General features: G+C 39.4%; 1 protein-coding gene and 1 long non-coding RNA gene across 2 annotated transcripts in view; both read left to right on the top strand.

Moving 5' to 3' along the window:
* The window catches only part of LOC136836320 (voltage-dependent L-type calcium channel subunit beta-2-like), a 343,842-nt gene that overhangs the window by 64,320 nt on the left and 258,341 nt on the right, over positions 1 to 21,181 (top strand). The window lies entirely within an intron of this gene.
* The window catches only part of LOC136836321 (uncharacterized), a 40,857-nt gene continuing 38,941 nt past the window's right edge, over positions 19,266 to 21,181 (top strand). The window contains exon 1 of the long non-coding RNA XR_010852372.1: positions 19,266 to 19,401. This is a non-coding gene — a long non-coding RNA (uncharacterized lncRNA). The remainder of the gene's footprint in view (positions 19,402 to 21,181) is intronic.

The following is a 21,181-nucleotide window of genomic DNA, read 5'->3' as shown; positions in this document are numbered from 1 at the left end:
TTAGAGGAAATCTGATATCCTAATCTAAAGTCCTTCTTAAATATATGATAGTTTGCCAATAAAGTTCCGAATGTCTCCTGCTAGCTCAGCTTTCCTCTCCTCCTTCATACTGATGGAGCTATAGCTTGTCTTCATATTTAAAGGGCCATAGTCTTTGTCGTCATCTAACTCTTCCATCAGCAATTCCAGTGGCCCTAATTCCCCTCTAATCCTCTTTGATCCTGTGCCTTCTACAAGTTGTTTTAGTTCCTCAATGGCGGGGTGGGTATAGTACTCAGCTAGCACGCTGCTGGCCCAGCGTTCGATTCCCCGACCGGCCAATGAAGAATTTGAGGAAATTATTTCTGGTGACAGAAATTCATTTCCCGTCATACAGTGGTTTGGATTCCACAATAAGCTGTAGGTCCTGTTGCTAGGTAACAAGTTGGTTCTTAGCCACGTAAAACAAATCTAATTCTTCGGGCCAGCCCTAGGAGAGCTGTCAATCAGCTCTGTGGTCTACCTAAACTAAGGTATACTTAACTTACAAGTTGTTTGTTTGCAAGTTTCTTGCATCCTTCAATGCCTCGTAATGCAGAGGGCCTCTGTGAATTTCCACCATTCATGACTTTAAACCTGTGCTGTATCTTCCACATCTATATTCATCTCCAGCTTTCCATCTCATAGTTCTCATACAAATAAGTCTGAGTGTCCAAATTCTTCTGGTGCCCAGGAGAGCCCAGCTGGCAAAATCAATTACTATTCTTCCACCGGTTATACAAAGAAGTCCAAACAATTTGCATCTTTTCATTGTTATCTCAACGTACATATGGGAATTTTTATTTATATCCTATCATCTGACTCATAATATTTCTCTCAAAGCTTTATTCTTAAGTCGACAAAACCTTTGGCGTATCATGATTTACGCATGTATAGCAATAGAGATCCTACTTTCATATACAGTTTCAGTCTACATTACTTGATTTCCAAATCTTATTCACTCTGCCCATTATTTGATAAAGATATAATACCTGTATGGTAAAGAGTTCCAGATTCAGGATTGCAAAGGGAAGAAATAATAACTTGTTCGTCAGAGTGAAAAATTCCCCGTGCGCATTCCATACCATCCCATGGTTTGACACCACCATCTCAAGTTGTTTTGGAGAGCTTCATCTAAAATCATCCCGATAGTAGTGAATGGTATAATAATATTGAGGATATTGTTACTGAAATTAAGGAATAAAGCCACTGATACTGTTCAACTAAGTCCTCAGAGAGGAAATAAGCTCAGTCGTTGAAGTTTGAGTAAGATCAGGCGTGTTTTCAGTCAGCGTTCATTCTAGACGCGCCTTGTAACTCTTTGACACCTTACCTCTTCATTCTGTTTGTGTAACCCTCCAGATCGTTTCACTTTTCTGACAATATTGGAAAAATAATTTCATTTCCAACTCTTACGACATTGGTTCACAATGTTTCTTAGTTATGGAAATCTGTTTCGTCATTATTTTTTGGTAGCTTCTCGGTATCCACCTTGGCGCATTGTTGGTTAAACCCGTCTCTTAAGGTCTGTTACAAGCTTCTGATTATGAAATTTTGCTTACGATTATCACTGTGTCTCCTGCGCACGCGGATGGTCACGGGAATGACGACAGCGTTTGCTTTTAATAGTACGTCACCCACTGTTGCTAAACTTCCGAAGGCCAAGAGACCAGTGCAGTGCTGAAACGCGAATTGAGTGCTTGACATTCGCATTTTCTATTTATATTTCCCCAATATGTGATTCCATCTGCACGGATAATCTCCAAAAACATTGTTTTTCTCTAAGTGTTAAACTAACTGTTTGTTTACGTTTTCATGCATACCTTGTGTTTAGTGTCTCAATGAAATAATATTATATTTCTACTCCCCTGTGGTCTTATGCTGTTGCTTCGATTGTATAAATAATGATATCTCACATGTTTCCGTAGATACTTTTGACCTTTTCATACTTTTGCGCTGATGACACATAATTCATCTTTTACTCTCCCTTATAAGATTTTATTGCTTATAAAATGACATTCTTTAAATATCGAAATTGAAAGTGGGGAATATGGCCATACCTTACATTAAAACAAGGTTATAATTTACCTGTAAGATATTTTTATTTCCTAAAACGCCACCAGAAAGAGGCTTTAGTGCCCTTGAGATTTATGCGACAGTGGGTGGATGGTAGATGACTTGAGAATAAAAACAGATGCAAAGGTTCGTCCCTTTGGTGAGTCGTCGTTGGCATGATCTGTATCGTCGCTGGTTGATGTTTTCTCTTTTAATCAGGATGCCAGCGCCGCCTTGAGAACACTTCAATCCTTTTATATATATTGCTTATACGTACACATCATATACGCGGAAAACAGACATCACAAACACACACGCTTGCGCACAGTCATACACACACACAAACATAAATATATATGTGTGTATATGTATATATATATATATATATATATATATATATATATATATATATATATATATATATATATATATATATATATATATATATATATATATATATGTATGTATGTAATATATATATATATATATATATATATATATATATATATATATATATATATATATATATATATATATTCTTCTTCTTCTTCTTCGTTTTAACATGCTTTTTCCCATTTTTATATGGGGTAAGCACGATGCCTTCTTTTTGAAGGACTTTTGATTTGGCGTTGGGGTAGGCCGAAGCCTCGATCGGCTGCCCTGCCTGACATCGCTTAGACCCCGGTAACGATGTGTACGTGTATCGTACCAATCCCCAGCTCCCTTTCTCCCAGCAGCGAGGAGAACTGGGCGGTTAGGTCGACAGTTCGAGACGTGTGAGGTGTCTGTTATGTTTTTCGAAGATGTTGGAGTGGCTTTGTTTATGTGTGTATTAGTCTGTAACACCCATTTGCTTTCAGCAAACCTATCCGATGATTACATACGTAATCCCGGGATGTCTACACGGATAGCAAAGTGTCCGCCTTCTCTGACCAGTCAGCTGCGGATTTGAACCCACGCCACGGACCTCTACGAAGTCCTAGGCCGCTGCTCTACCGACTGAGCCACTGAGGCTCTATATATATATATATATATATATATATATATATATATATATATATATATGTGTGTGTGTGTGTGTGTGTGTGTGTGTGTGTGTGTGTGTGTGTGTGTGTGTATGTATGCATATCATACTGTTTCCTTTAAAAAGGGTGAACTCCAGGGAAAGAAAAAATCATATTAATCCTTTAACTGCTGAATTGTTGGTGAACCTCCTCTGCATGAAACTTCACAGCATTAACCACATCATACACTTAAACAGAAAGTTCATCAGCATTGTCTCAAATCCCGCAGCATACATGAATTTTTGCAGTTCCTGGGTGTTAAGGCACTTCCTTTCCATTTCATTTCACACCATATACTAAACACTTTTTAGGCGTCCACCCTGTCGTAACACTGCCAGACTTTACATTATTTTCACCAACTGATTATTCTCAATTCTCTCCACATGACCAGACCATCTCGGTGAACTATGATCTATACTTTGAACCATGCTAAGTGCTTACTGCAAGTACTTACACATTTCTTATGCTTTGAGTTTTATTTAAGCTATGTATATTATATAAACAGCTCATTTCAGTAGCTTCAAGATTTTTTCTTTCATATATACTCAACATCCAAACTTCTCTTCCATAAAGGAGAGTTGGTTCAACACTCCTTTCCTACATTCCTACCTTGGCTTTTGTAGGCACTCTTTCCAATTTTTTGCGCAATTTCTGCCTCTCTATCTACACACCTATGCTCTTACTTACCCCTTCCCACTTCTTTTCTTCATCTGCTAAATTTACTCTTAGATACCTATACAAATAAACTGATTCTCATTCTTAAACTGTCCTAATTAAGTTCCACCACTCCACTCCTTGGTATCCAATTACCCTCAGAACCTCGCTCATGGTCATATGTACTCTCAGTATTTTCTTCTCACAAGCTATTTCAAACTCACCAATTTCTGCAGTTTCTATTCACTGTTCCTAACAGTAATTCCATATTCAAACATCAACAATTCCACACGGTATTCCCAATTCATTTTCTAATTCCACAATTTTGTCTCTGTATCTGATCCTTTCTCTGATTGCTTGCATTGTTACATCCACAAAGACACTGAACCGCAATGTATAGATATGAACCTTTTTCTCAGTCCACTGTTACACCAAACCAGTCATCTCCCACCTATACATTCTACCACACCCTTTGCTTCCATCATAAAGAAATTTTAATCACATTTAACATTATATCTTCTATTCTCAACAGCCTCCTTATTACCCCAATATTAAGTCTATCTTTAACTTTTCTCGGTCCATGTGTTCTACATACAGTTTTTTTCCTTTACCATAACTTCTCATATGACTTTCATACCAAACACTCAGTCCACAACCCGAAGAGATGATGCTGGCACGATGACCTCGGGCTTGAAGACGTCACAGAAGGGTGGCTGGGAATTCAGCAGAGATGTTGCTGGTACGATGACCACAGGCTCGTAGACATCACAAAAAGGGATGTCTTTAAGATGAGGCAGCAAATGCTGTTTCTCCAAGAATCCGGAGATTGTGCAAATGGAGGGCAGGAAGAGCTGAAGTCTTGTCCTCGCTACAGGCAGGAAGGGCTGAAGACTCTTCCTCGCCACAGGCAGTAAGGGCTGACTACTTCACTTTGTCACAGACAGGAAGGGCTTAGCGACTAATCCTCCACACAAGTAGGAAGGGCTGACTACTTTTCTTCGTCACTGGTATGTAGGCTCGCTGCTTCACCTCGTCTCAGACATGGAGAGCTTAGGGACTTCTCATCACAAACAGGAAGGGTTGGCTGCTTCTCTCTGTTTTGGGCAGGACCAGATTTTATGAAGAAGAGTAAGGGTCATCCGAAGGGTGACTCCCGTTGGAACCTTGCTTTGTCTGACCTCTGATTGCCCTCTCTGTCTGTCTATATCTGTGTCTTGGGCAGTCTTCTGGAAGCTTATATACCACTGTATGGGCAGAGCTAATGACGACAGACAATCGTCATTCTCATATAAGGATTTTTTTTTATTTTCTGCACAGTGATTGGTTCCTAATAACCGCCCCTTTCCAGTCACGCAATAGAAGATTCCAGATCAGATTTTCTGATGCCATGTGGATCAAATATTTTGCCATGTTACAAAGGCATGGCATGAGATACCACTTGGTGTCATTTCCACAAGAAAGGGTTTTCATCGAATCACTAATTGTCCACCACGCGTTGTCAACAGTAACTGACTGGTGAGCAAACACAGGAAGCAGTCACATCTTGGAAAAGAGGTATTTTGAGGTCCAGTTGTTCATTAACCCTTCTCTACATTTATTTCCTTACAGAACAACTTATTCTCCCAAAAGTTATTGTTCATCTTCTCCCCCTTATTTTTATTGCTTGTTCTCTTCTTTTCTCACTCTCTTTTTAACTAGCCATTCCACACTCCTTCATATCATCTGTCTTGCACTCCACAAATACTCTCCTGATTTTTTTAAAAGAAACTTGCCATTCCTCAGTTCACCCTTGTTGTTCCCTTTCTCTAAAGACCCTCAAAAACTCCTTGCTGTCCCTAAGGCCCTCATTTTTACCCCTTTTACTGCTCTTAGTTATTGAAAACCCACAAAACTTCCCTGTTGTCTCTACGTGTCCATCTTGAAACTTTACAGTCTCTTATTATATTTCTTCTACCTCTTTGTCTTTAACCCCTTCCCACTGTGAAGTCCTGATATGTTGCCAGGACCCTCAGGGTATCCTCCCTTCAAAACAGAAATCTGTGTGACACACCAAGTACTCTAAAGAAACACAGATCCCGCACTCCTGATTCAACCAGTCTTTTACGCATTTTTCAGAAGCTGCTATATGTCATTGTTAGAACTGTAAATAATAACATATGTCGGGCACTGCAAGCTTTCCAACCGTATGTATTTGAAATTTATTCCTAATTTGTATATAGAATTGTTAACCATTCTTTAGGTGTGGGAAAACACATGATTGTATATAGATATCCCTCTGTTTTTCCATATGTCAAATGGTACTTTTACGCTTTCAAGAGTTCTTGACCTGTCAGAGATTTTGTGTCAATAAATCAGGATACACCTTGACTCTGCCTCTTACACACCTCCTCATTAGACTGGTGACCCTGAAGATGACCGACACCGCCAACACCAGCCCACCCAGAGACAGTGCTGCAGCAGCAAGAATCTTCACAACCCACGACCCAGAGGCCTGGTTCTTCAGGGCAGAGATCATTTTCAGGTCTAAGATCTCGTCTTCATCCCCGCAAAGCTGATGCCATCCCCAAGTTCCTGCCAGACGACGTCTTGCAGAATACAGAATGGCTTGCCAACCAACAGACCACCATCACCTATGAAGCGCTGAAGGACCAACTAAGGTCATCCTTCAGCATGCCGCCCACCCTCAGAGATAGGAAATTCCTAGACAACATAGAGGCAGCAACAGGAGACCAGTGACCAACGCATGTCTACAAGCAACTGCAGTGGCTAGTTATGATCCCTGCCACAGACGGCTGCCCGAAAACTAAATTGAATCTTTTGAGAGAGGTCCTACTCACAAAATTACCCTGGCAAACAGTCACTGCCATCCCAGTGCATCAACCATGGACCTTAACGATTTCCTGAGGACAGTCGACACCGTCCACCTGGCCCACAAGTCGATGGAGACTACACAACCACCCGTAGCAGCAGCCAACCCCCAGCCACAGTAGCAGACCAACACAGAGATGGACAACGATCCAGAGGGCCCTGCCGCCCCCATACACAGTTACCAGAGCTCCAGGTGGAAAAACAAACCCAAGTACAAGCCTGATACAGAAGAACGATCCAAAGGGCATTTGTTTCTACCATTGCAAATTCGGGAGTGAAGCCCAAAAATGTGAAAATGATTGCCACATGTCAACAAAATAATTGTCAGCGGTGGGCAGACTGGTTGCCCCTTAAGAGAAACCCTGCCTGCTTTCTGCTGTCTTTCTTCCAGGTACAGGCAAAAAGACATGACATGTTTTTTCATCTTAGACCGAAGATCAGATACAAAGTTCCTGGTCGACACTGGTGCATGCAAATTGTTTGTGCCAGCCAACTCGCACAGACGCCTAAGTCCAACCTCCAGCACTCTACAGGTGTCCACTGCCAGTGGAGCCCTGCTGAAAATATATGGGAAACGGACCATGAATTTGTCGTCTAGCGGGAAGCAGTACAACTGGACGTTCATCACAGCAGATGTGACAATCACACTTTTAGGAGCAGACTTCCTAAAAGCCCATGACCTGCTGGTGGACATAGCGAAACAGCAGCTGATCATATGACCCTCCCTCATATCCCCACTCATTCTGACTCCAGCACCAGAGGTAAATCACCTCCTACAGGAGTTCCTGGAGGTATTTAAGGAGAACCTGCAGCACGACCTAACCAAACCCACAAAGCACCACATTCAGCACCACAAAGTCACCGAAGGTCTCCCAGTGCACATCCATTTCAGATGTTTGGCCCCAGGAAAACTCTCCCACACCAGACAAGCTTTCTGGGACATGGAAAAAGCAGGAATATGCCAAAAAGCCTCCAGCCCCTTGGCATCTCCCCTACACATGGTATGTAAACCTGACGGCACATGATGACCCTGCGGCTACTACCAGAGACTCAACATCAAGACAATTCCTGAAAGTTATCCACTGCCAAACATCACTGACATAACAGACCTGATGGATGGTGCCAAAATATTTACGAAGATCAACCCGTTGAAAGGATACTTCTAAGGCCTGGTCACAAAGGAGGAAATAGAAAAAAACGGCTATTTTCACCCCCTTCAGCACGTACTCCTTCAACTACAGCTGCTTTGGCCTTCGGAACTCAGGTGCAACCTTCCAATGTCTGATGGACAAAATCCTGGGCAACCTACCCTTCTGCATCGTCTACGTTGATGACATACTGATATTCAGCCCCAACAACAAACAATACATGAGAGACGTCATGCGGGTCCTGCAAATACTTAAAGAAAATGGACTTGTAGTCTGAAAAGACAAATGCAAATGGGCTAACCCGGTAGTGGAATTCCTGGACCACCAAGTAATCCCCGAAGGTGTCAAGCCCCTCCCGACTAAGGTCCAAGCAATCACCGACTTCCCAAAGCCCAACAAAAATCAAAGCAGTCCAAGAATTTATGGGAATAATTAACTATTACCACTGTTTCATACTCAACTTTGCTGAAATAATGGCCCCAATATATGATTGCTTAAAAGGAAAACCTAAAAAATTATGTTGTATGAAAAACAAGATAAAGCCTTCAAGCAATCCAAAAAATCAATCACCTCTGCTACCACACTAATCTTTCCTTTACCCATAGGTCCCTCACCCTAATGACGGATGCAGGTAGCACAGTGATGGGTGCGGTACTCAACAAGACACAGATGATGGTCGTTGCCCGTTTGCATTCTTCAGCAAGAAGTTATCACCAGCAGAACAAAAGTGCTCCACATTCAACCAAGAGTTACTGGCAATCCACATAGCCATCTGCTACTTCTGACACATGCTAGAAGGACGACAATTCGTGGTGCAGATGGACCACCAACTGTTGGTACACACCTTCACCAAAAGCGGAGATGGGTGGTCAGCAAGACAGCACCGTCACCTATCGTCAATAACAGAACACTCCTGCACCATGAGATACTTAAAGGGCTCTTCCAACGATGCCCTTTCCTGACATTCCATCAACACCATGCAGATCGTCATATCATATCCCGAAATAGCATCGGCTCAGGAGGATGATTAGGACCTACAGCGACTTTGGTGGGAGAACCCTGCCCTTACGTGGAGTGACCTATCCATCAACGAAGGAGAGACGTCCATCGCCTGTGAGACACCCTTGCCCATACCTGACATTCGGGTTGAGAAAGAAAGCCTTCAACCTTACCCACAACCTATCCCACTTATCAGGCAGATCCACCGCCGGAACCCTGTCGGTGCGGTACATCTAGTGGGTAATGAAGGCGGACATCAAAAAGTGGGCAAGAGAATGCCTTCCATGCCAAACATAAAAAATAATGAGGCACACAGAATTAGGGGTAGGAGACTTCCTGACAACACAGCGACGATTGGCCCACATCCACTTCGACAGCATGAGACCCCTGCCCCTTTCTGAGGGGTACAAGTATCTCTTCACAATCATCAACAGAAACACCAGATGGCCAGAATCAATACCAGTAAGACAGCAGACAGCAGAGAGTTGTGTGAAAGCACTAATAGGCTGGGTCAGCAGGCATGGGACACCACAATACATAACAAGTGATAGAGGAGCCAACTTCACCTCCACCTTATGGAGCTCCCTTGCCGCCAGCCTCGGGACAACACTCATTCACGCAACATCATATAACCCAGAAGAGAACGGCATGGTGGAGCAGCTGCACCGCTCCTTCAAATCAGCACTCACCGTCAGATGTCAAGGCGGGAGTTGGAGAAAGGAATTAACGTGGGTCTGATTGGGACTAAGAACAGCCCCGCACACAGCATTCAGTGCATTGCCGGCAGAAGCACTTTACGAGTAAGCATTAGCAATTCCAGCAGATGTTTTTCAAAACCTGACAGAGCCCACGACTCTTCCAGACATCCGTAGAGTATTGGGAAATATCATGCCGGCAAAGACAACATACGAAGTAGCAAGAAAAGAATATGTCCCCAAAAACCTTAAAAGAGCAAAGTATGCATTCATAAGAATAAACACAAACAAGCCCCCATCTCTCCAGCCTACTTGGGACCACACCGATACTACAATGGAGAGAGAAAGCGTATCAGTTGACGGTGGATGGGAGGATCTCCTGGGTCGCCACCGACAGATTAAAACCAGCCTACATCCCCGACTGTGACCCACTCCCCTAGGCTTACTTTTGTGGGGGAGAGTACTGTGAGGTACGTGACACACAGAGTACTCTTCAAGAAACACAGATCCAGCGCTCCTGATTCAAGCAATCTTTTACGCATTTTTCAGAAGCTACTTTATGTCATTGTTAGAACTGTAATTACTAACGTATGTCAGGCACTGTAGGCTTTCTAACCATACATATTTGAAGTCTCTTCCTAATTTGTATATAGACTTGTTAACCATTCTTTAGGTGTGAGAAAACACATCTGATTGTATATAGAGATCCCTCTGTTTTTCCATATGTCAAATGGTACTTTTACGCTCACAAGAGTTCTTGACCTGTCAGAGATTTTGTGTCAGTAAATCAGAATGCACCTTGACTCTGCCTCTTACCCGCCGCCGTGTTATACCACTACTTCCATTTCCTCCTTATGTATTCGCTTCCTTCTTAGCTATTAATTATATGTCCACCCATATTGTCATCACTCCCTCTTTAGCTTAAAGCAATGTTTTAACTTTAGCTTCGACTAAGCGTCAGAACTTAGCACTTAGCATCACAAGTTTATCTCCTGTCTTGCTGAATCTTGCCCACATAATCCTTGATCTAACATATTTGTGTTCTTTCACCCATCCCCAGAATCTTTCTGATGATACATTCGCTACTTCTTCCCTGGTTTTGCACCTTTCAGTCACCCCAGACGCAGCCTTTCTTTACACACTTTTCTTTCACCTTTCTCCCGCTGAAGTCGAAGCCTAAAGTTATCTCTCCTTGAACAAATGAAAGGTCATATATTTCTTCTCAGATGCATATAAAAATTATGCTTTTACTTGAATGTTTCTCTCCCAAATTATCTAGCCTGAGGAGGAATTTTGCTTAGACTGAGCTGTTCATGAGAACCAGGGCAAGAATAAATGATGCCGTTGCCACTTTGAGGAGTAACAGAAGGATTTGTAAACGTTAGGCTTCATGGATGCATTCTGTATTTAATGCAAAGTATATTGAAGAAAGTAGGAGAAGTACCAAATATTTGAATAAGTGCTCACCCATCCTTTCAAGAAGACAAAATCGACAGTCCCTGACAACAACAGACTTTATTAGAAAATATGAATGCATGGATGCGAGTGGGAAGGGTTTTAGTGAGTGTGTGTGTGTGTGTTAGTAGGTTTTGGTAAAAAAAAAAAAATGGTTAATTCTGTTGTGTTTAACGTGACTAAATAAGTAAAGTTTAGAGCCACAATTTAAAACATAACAAGAAAACCCTCAGGAGTTGATCTTGTATCATTCAGTAAAAAATTATTACTTAAGATGACCTATGCTGCATTATATGAAGGCCTCTATAAACATGTATGAGAGATTCAAACATTTTAAGGACACTTTCTGTTAAGTTATTACGGGACAACATGAACATAGCAAGTGTGTCTTAATTTAAAAGATGTAACTAGAATTTTTTTAAGACCCTGCTTCATCATGTTTGGGAGAATGGAAGGCAACAGACGGCTAAAAGGTGATGTATTTGTTTTCGGTAATGTAATTATATAAAAGATTATATATATATATATATATATATATATATATATATATATATATATATATATATATATATATATATATATACACACACACACGTATATATATATATATATACACACATACAATATATATGTACGCCATTCCCTATTGGAGGTAAAAGAATGTTGAAAAATGTGTACATGTACACGACGAATCAACATCGAGAGAGAGAGAGAGAAGAGAGAGAGGGAATGTGTATCAACGACGAGCTGAAAGTATACCTCGATGGCAGTCTCCCAAATTGTTGAAACTTCGTCGTCCAAAATACTTTTGCCCATCTCTTGTGGGGAAAGAACTGTTCGCTCTCAGAGCTCGGACATGCTGTTTTCTTGAGCTTTTTTTTTTGTACAACTTTTTTGTTCTTTTCTCGCTAGAGTTGGTAGGTAGGAAGGCGCTAGTGTGCTATTGTTTCGCGTCCGAGTTTGTAGTAGTAGACCCAGGAGCCCTGTGAGCACTTTTTACCCTGGGAATTGATGGCGTTTTAATGTCATTGAAATATCATCTCCTGTGAATAATCAAGTTTTTATTTCAAGCTCATCACGATGGTCATAAAAGTGCCGTAGAATGGCGCTACATGATGGGAATTTATATCTTCGGTGTTTGTGCCAAGTGATCATTTTTCACAAACCAGAGGTCTCCCAGCACAGTGTTGGTGGTGACTAGCAGAAAGCAGTGAATCAGATTCATAAGGATTTACCAGCGTGGCTGACTGCCGACCGCCATCGCCGCTCCAGTGATATGAAGTGAACTGCAAATAAAGTACTCGTGCTGCTGGGTGAAAATAAATGGATTCCTCGCCTTTGTTTTTTTGCGTAATGTTTCATAAAGTAAAAATGAAACACGAGTTTCATGAAAGTTTTATAAAATCCAGGATGTGTTCATGAATTATGTTCAGTTAAAATTCGCAGAAATACAAGAATGAGGCCATCCAGCATCACAGAAGTGTCAAACGCAGGTGTCAGATGAACTGTCAGGCTACTTGTCAAAACGGTCCTCAGACTGGCAATGACAGTCGCCCCTGTTGTCCGTTCAGGCGATTTTTCTTTTTTTTTTTTCCTGGTTAAACGCCTTAACAAATTAGTGATAACTTAGAAAATCGAACATGAGGGTGGGTGTGTGTGTGTGTGTGTGTGAAAGAGAGAGAGAGAGAGAGAGAAAGAGAGAGTGAGAGAGAGAGTTGTATTTTGTGCATTCTGGTGTATGTTCTCGTGACTGTGTTCCAGAGAGAAAAATTTTAACTTTTTGGATGCATTTTCAGGTAAAAGTTTTGCTCATGGTAATATACCGCAAATGTTATTCAAAGTATTTTCTGATTGTCACTTAACTTTTGAATGGTGTACGTTAATACTTTAGGTGCTGTTTTTTTGTGGTTCCTAATGACGACGAAAATACTATTGGTGTTATTATTCGAACACCCATACTGTAAAAATGAGTAATCATATAAAAAATGGCCCAGACAGGGAGGCCCTACCTAGGGACGTTCGGTGCTGTCCTAAAGTCCGGATGAAGGTAGTGTACTTGTGTTCTGCTTACGTGATGCAAAGACAGGCAGTCAGCGTTGAGAGAGGGTGGCCGTCCGCTGAACGTCGCGTCGGCAAGTTTAAATTTCAAGTTCATTATCCGTAGACTGTTGTTTTTAACCTGGTAAAAGTAAATATGCGGTCAAACTTGACTTGTTATTACTGTTGTTGTTGTTGTTGTTGTTTTGAAACAACGGGTACAAAATATCAGAGTCGAATTTATGAGACAATCCATTGTATAATGTTGGAGGACAATTTTTTTGTCGTCTAGGAAAAAATAATTTTCATTGTATTCCATTCCGCTAACTCATTTTATTATTTAGAGATTATGCCAGCCGTTACAAGCCATCCTGCAGAGATATTACTGTTTTCAGTATGCAGTGTCAATATTGGTTTTATGTCATTCATCTACTCACCAAACAACAGTTATCGTCCGTAAGAGGAAAAACATTTTCTCCATGAATGAAGTTCACTCTAACCACATAGCGCTGACTCCCATCCCCCAACCCCTGCGGTCTGGGCTCCCTCCCTCCCTCCCTCTCTGCACTTGAGGTGTGATCAGTAATGATATTGTTCTAGAACCGATGCCACAACACCCAAGTATTAGTTGATAATGGGAGTGTTGGCCCTTGCTTTTGTCACGGTTACCAGACGGAGATTAGATGTGATAAAAATTATTTCTTAAAAACAAAATTCCACAGCAGCAGACAGGTGATTAGCATTTGTCACATTGCTTATCACAGATTCATCTGATTTGGAATTAATAAGAAAAATTATTTATTTTCCAAATGGAACTTCTTCACTGGAATTAATATACTAGGTTGTTTAGAATACATACACGTACACACAAACACCCTTGCCCACACACACTCACACTCAGGTACACACGCATATAGATTATATATATATATATATATATATATATATATATATATATATATATATATACATATATCAATATGTATATATATATGTGTGTGAGTGTGTGTATATAGATATATATGTATATATTATATATATATATATATATATATATATATATATATATATATATATATAAAATTATATATTATATTTATCATTTATATATACATATATATAACTATACACACACATATATATAACAATACATGTATATGCGTGTATATATATATATATATATGTATATATATATATATATATACACACAATATATGTATATATATGTATATATATAGATATATTTATATTTGTCAATATATATGCATATATAATATACACACACACATATATATATACACAATACATGTATATGCGTGTATGTATATAGATATATATGTATATACTGATATATATATATATATATATATATATTTAATATATATATATATATATATGTGTGTGTGTGTGTGTGTGTGTGTGTGTGTGTGTGTGTGTGTGTAGTAGAAATGATCTCGAGTCTTTGACCAACGCTTTCTTAAGTCAGGCACGAAGGATATGTAACTGATAATATTTATATTTTGGAAAAAGGTATTATTACTGAATAGTACCCGTCAGGGACGGTATGAATGATGCTTGATTTCCGTGACTTGTTGTTACGCAACTTGAAACTAATCTAAATGTTGTCCTATTACTAATTGCAGGTCATTAAAAAAAAAACCGTCTGCGTTAGATTATATGACTAAGCCTACCGGCTGTACTCAATAACAAAGGATGATAGGCTGTACTCAATAACATAGGAAGATATTATATATATATATATATATATATATATATATATATATATATATATATATATATATATATATATATATATATATATATATATATAATGTTCGTTACCTAACTCTCGATTCCGCTTTAAAAGTTATGAAATTTACTAGTCACGCTTTGTAAGTAAATGGGTTACCATGTGTGACGCGTGTAATACCTCAAAACCCCTGGAGAGATTAGTTTATATTTATCTAAAATGTCAGAAACGAGAAAGCTTTGGAAATAGTTATAAGCAAAAATAAAAGGCGTAAATGTTCAGGCGCAGTTACTTGGAAAATCAGAAATTCAGCAGCAGTATTTAAGCTCAGGCGGAAGTGAGCCTACCGCAAAGAAGAAACTGGAATCCAACACTAACATAATTTTATTTAAGAGAAAAATTGTCATCATTGTGATCCATAACCTCACCTACTGTAGATTATCTGAAAAGAAGTAATTGCTGACGACATTTCAGGGGACAACTGTTGCTTTATCAGTAAATGACTAGAGAACTAAAAACTGATCAGCCGCAATGTGTATCTGCTATGACATATCGAAGCACTGACTGGTTTTAGTAGCTGGTGACGAAGGATAAACAGCGATGCTTGTAGATAATGTGCTGTAGTATATAGCAACGTTTTTTATTATGAAAAGAACATGAGCATGCTTTCTTTTGAAAGGAAACATTATATTGGTTACAGGCAGCTCTCATAGCAATTTTTGATAAATCATAACACGAAGCCTTTGATTAAACTATGGAATTAAATTTAAATTGACCCATGTGAATTATACTGATTTGTTGCAACTGGACGTCTTCCTTCAAGAAGTGCCAAATTATTCCCAGTTATCTACGTAACTCAATCAAGACAAACTCATAAACGCTTAGTAAAAGTATTATGAATTTCTTATGGAGGAAGACGTTAAAAGCAATGGATCCTTAGAGAGTTAAACCAGTGAAATCATCGCAAAGTTAACAGCAGCGCGAAAGAAAATGAGGTTGCTATTACCTATGATCACTGATAAGAAATTAGGAAATACCGACCTTCATAACATAGAATTCAAGGCTCTATATCACTAACCAATCCAACTATTGAGTATTTGGGACATATGACCCACCCCAAATGTTAAACAACCATTGTCACTACTGATTACCACATTAAGGCAACAGAAAGTGGAAACGGAGGCGAGTAAACTGATTATTATTTTAGAAATCCTATACAGCATATGAAGGTTATGCTCGATCTCTACGGCAAGAGAACTCGAGCCACTCTTTTATAATAAAAAATGTTGGTATATGTTGAACTGATGTTGAGAGAAACAATACTGTAACGGTTGCTATAACTAAGAGGCATAGCCTGGATTTCCCACTGTAGTGATGGCGAGTTCAAACACTGCTCGAGGTGTTAATAGACTTAGCGTCTCTAAGGATTGGATTTTTCGGTAACTATTTGTTTACATGCTGAATCATCAGCTGCTACTTGTATTGATCCCTGTAGATCCTTAAGTGTGAAGAGAGAGGTCTTTTGGGGGGGGGCTGATATATATATGTTGATATCAGGTCTCTAGGACATGTGCGACAGCGCAGGGACATGTCTCTTGGCCCCCCAACCCCTCTGCTCAGGAGCAACCTTAAAAAGGTTTATATTTGCGGGAAATCATTGTGTTTATTAAATCGACTTTTTTTTTGTGGAATCGGCCTCCTCGCGTGGGCCATGAAGAGTAACGTGTGAAGAACGTTGTCTTTTCCATAGCTTTATGTTAAATGCTGTCAGTAAAGTGGAGTAACTGATTTATATGAGTTTTAACAAATAAATCAAAGGCCATTTTACCAGGCTGAAGTGAAAGTGTACCTTAATTGAAGGTGACTCAGTTGTGCCAGAATACTCCGGTCAAATATTTGGATATATTTTCAACGAGGCTTTAGGGAAATGGGTTCATTCGAAAGGACGGTACGGTGGAAGAGCAGTGCCCGCTTGGTGAAATTTCTTGACGACATTATTTATATCGATACATTATGTCTTTATAGAGGGAATGGAATTGAGTTCAATAGACATGACCCCTAGCGTACGTGTTGCTTCGACCAAGAAAGAGCCACCAGGTCTTGCGACTGTACGTAAATCTCAGAGGTCCTGCAGTGGCCATCTCATTGCCTGTAAAGCTGTAAAGCGTCTGCACTTTGCATCCTCATACTCTCTCTTTTTCTAGATTGAATTGGCCAGTTTGGCTTTGGAAATTCCTCGCTTATTACGTGAAAACGCCATATGATTTCGATTATAGTATAAGAGGTCACTGATGCTACAAACCGAATAGTACATTGCTCTGTTTAGGACGCAGTTGAAATGAACTGGGAAAAGGGTAATGCAACTTACTTGCGAGCAAAACAGCTGAATGTGTTGTGATGTACTTTTAATCATTTGGCAACAAACTTGCATTTAACGAAGTTATTTTCAGTGGAACAGTTCCCTTGAATTTCATTTCTAGAATACCAAATATTCAGTAAAGTAGTCTGTTTTAAAAACTGACTGAATATCGGCATGAAGCGTGTGTGTATTGAAAGAAAAAATGTTTGTCCATCCAATGAAGGTTTGCTTTTTGGCTCCATGAAATAAACTGGCGTGTCAAGGTACATACACACTGCAGTCAAACATGTAATAAACACAGTCGTTGACATATGCTGGTCAACGACTTATTGATAATCCTAAACAGTGTCTCATATGAATAGCTAGCATTTGCCTAATATTCGTTTTCCATTTACTGTCGTTGACTAGTTTTCAAATTGTTTGTGATATGTATGAGATAAGTTTATACCTGTGTTCGTGATATGTTTTACCGTAGTTTGAACGCCTCTTCTGTGCTACTTATTCTTTAAATGAAGTGATGTTGTATCATACCTATAAAATGCTTTATCTTTCCAGAGTTGTAACAAAGAAGTTTAAATATTTTAAGGACTCTGATTGATTCATTCTAATCATATGACATCATGTATTTGTCTTAACGCATCTGCGGGTAGGAAACATGATTCGATATTTCTTCTGGGACGGCCCAGCGAGTTTCCAACTGCGTCTACAGTATAGTAAGGGAAAGAGAGTAGAGGAGGCTTTGATTGCTCGAACAGCTATTGCACACGAAAGGATTCCACTCGAGTTTCACAACAGAGTGAGATGGAGAAAGAACGGAGAATCGTCACGGCCGCAGGTCCGTCTTGGGATCCTTCGCTGGTGGTCGCTCACAAATGAATTTCTATAACTTGTGATATGGTTGTTGGCGTTGTTTTCTCTGTCCGTCCGTTTAAATCTTCGCCGATAAAAATTATTTCTCTTATTTTTAACATTTTTCGATTCATAAACAGGTGAACAAATAAGTAGGCTGATTCAAATGGGGGGGGGGCGAATTAAGAATTACTGTGTGTTAGTGTGTAGTAGAGAGAGAGAGAGAGAGAGAGAGAGAGAGAGAGAGAGAGAGAGAGTGGTTGATGGAGGTCTTTTGGGAACCAGGACCTGGTAAGGGGTATCGGGGGTGAGAGGGCTAGGACTTAAAGAGCTTTTGTTGCTGCCAAGACATGAATGTTTGGGTTAACAAACTATAGTGCTCTTTTCTTCCTCCAAACGGCTACAATAGACAGAGTTTAGAAATAGTTGTGTGTGTATGTATATATATATATATATATATATATATATATATATATATATATATATATATATATATATATATATATATATATGTGTGTGTGTGTGTGTGTGTGTGTGTGTGTGTGTGTGTGTGTGTGTAAAGCAATTTTATTCAAAACAATCATTTTGGTTTGACGTATAGTCGTGTCATCAAAATCTCTGACACTGGGTTGCATATGACGTGTCAAGGCATCACTACCTGGCTGGTTTTTGGGGAGGGCGGCTGTGAGTGGCGGGGTCCCGTCACTGCCGCATTCATAATTCAGCTGTATGACAGAAAGAGAAAGTTTCCATTTTTAATTCAACGGAATTTGCGTCGAATCAATTTTATTGCAAATCATATAATTATATGTATATGTGGTGCATGTGTGCAAGTGTATGAGAGGATGCGATATATAATTTCCTTTCTCAGTTTAACCGAAAATACCTTGGACTGTGCATATTTAATTTCCGATCATTTTTTACGTTACTTATCTGATGAAACTTATCACTTGAATTCATGTGATGTGTTTGGATTGCCTCATGGTTCATTTCTGTCAAAGAAGGAATAATTGTACTTGGAAAGAAAGAAGTCTTAGAAAATACTGACTTTGATACGACAATAAGAAAGATCAGTGCTTGTTTCTGTAACATAATGATTCCTAAAATTGGGAAATGTATTGAAAATAGGAGATCTAAGGCAAAATAATTAAGCAATCTTAGCTCATTGTAAGTTGATTTTTTGTGACAGAAAATTGTTGTAAAATCGAAAAGCTCGACCGATTTGAGCACCTCGCAGTCCATCTGTCGAATCAAGAACTGAATCGAGCAGGTTCCAACCAAACTAGAGGAGAGGATGTACAGACAACCGAAGCTTCCCAAGCCCAAGCCCCCTCCGGACTTCGCAGATTGCTTCGACATCGACACACCTCAACCAAAATTCGGGGATTCGGTGGCCAACTGGTTCTCCGATGCAGTACACCAGGCAAAGCTTAAAGCTGCCCAGAGAAGGGTTAGTATTGTTCTTCTCATCTGTTGACCGACGACAAAGTCAGTATTGTTGCTGCATCACTTGTGTTGCATCCCTTCAGCGCCACGCTGGCATGACGTCACGTGTTACCTGAGAGTTTCCCTTGTGCTGATGACGTTTAGGTAATTAGATACAGGATCGTGCTGTTCATATCAAATGTGATTTTTTTTAATCCTTTTACGGGAAGAAACGTGACTTTCATTCATTCTGAAATATATTTTTTCTCCTCTTATCATTGGGAAATATGACTAATGCATGTTCAGTTCAGAAGATATATGATTAGTCATGCTTTTATATTTTTCCAAAATAATTACCTTTTTTGGAAAATGCTACCAAAATTATTTGTTCTAGTTTAAGGAAAATCTCATGAACTGTTCGTTCGCAAGTCTTTCATAAGTCAGGGAAGAGACGTGGGAAATATCTATTTCTCATGGAAAGAATAGTGACGGGTTTTTATTAGCTGAGCAGATGATACCGGTAGCTGCAATTGCACGCTTCATTCGTTTGTATCACCATGCAGTCTACTACTACCCTAATACAATTCTCCTTGTATTTAAATCATTTACATTTATATTTATTTATTTGTTAATTTATCTGTTTTTCTAATAACTGATCTCTTTCTGTATTTCCCTTCACCTTCTGTTACTTCAATTTCAAGTCAATGGCTCCTGTGAGCTTATTCCATATGAATAGGGTTCATCTTCTGAACACTAATAGTAATTATTATTATTAGGGTTTATCTTCTGAATACTAAGAGTAATTATTATTATTAGGTTTCATCTTCTGAATACTAATAGTAATTATTATTATTAATAACAAATCCCACAGATTTGTACCCTGGTCATACCTTGTGCGTTTTAAAAGGAAGAGAGGAATTGATGAGATCGGTACTGGACGGGAGAAGCACAATGTGACTCGTATGTCACTGATTTATCCAAAACCACAGACTAAAAAACGAAATCTTTACTAAGGGTTAATTAAAAGGTTACTTTCTGAAGCCTCTCTTCTCGCTGAAACCTCCGTGCAATTTCTTTCTGGCGCAACCATTAGCTAAGGTATAGATAATCCTTATGAACTAGAAGGAAATCGTTCACGATTTTCCATTATCTTACTGTGTTTCCCGTTACTGGAATACTTGTCACTGTACTAAAATATTCCTATAATGCATCCATAACAGTGTCAAAGGAATGAGTGAATTAATAATGCAAAGTTCAACTCGGCAGATGCTCATTGGAAGAAAGAGATCCTGGTTTTTCCTTTCACGTGAAACTTTCCGTCTTCCGAGTTCCTACTTCACCTTGGTCAGCCTTCATCCTGCGATGCTATCTCGCACCTCATATCGATTCTCCCACGATGTGATCCCTAGTACACTCATTTGACGTCACTACTTCCTGGTTGCGTTTGCCATTTCGCATGCTATAGAACAAGGTCTATATATTACGAAATAGTGATACTTGAGTGAATGAGCTATCATAATTCTCGAGGTTTCCATATGCCATTTGCGGTTTCCCTATATCAGTGACTATTTTTATTTGGTTCAACAGCTGAAATGCAGTTTTGTCAGTACTTGTGAATTCCTTTTTGGCCTAAAGATTTTTTGTGCTTTTCTTTATAATTCGTGGACGGTGATTTATTCATCTTGTTACAACCCGAAACTATTTTTCAGCTGAAAGCAGTTTTAAATCGAAAATATTTTAGTTTTTCCTCTAAATTTCTAGATTAAAAAGAATGAATTTTGAAAAAATATTATAATTGCCTGCTT

Source organism: Macrobrachium rosenbergii, chromosome 4 (assembly GCF_040412425.1).
Source record: "Macrobrachium rosenbergii isolate ZJJX-2024 chromosome 4, ASM4041242v1, whole genome shotgun sequence".
Lineage (NCBI taxonomy): Eukaryota > Metazoa > Arthropoda > Malacostraca > Decapoda > Palaemonidae > Macrobrachium > Macrobrachium rosenbergii.
Note: the sequence above shows the minus strand (reverse complement) of the source record. Positions and strands in the feature narration are given on the sequence as shown.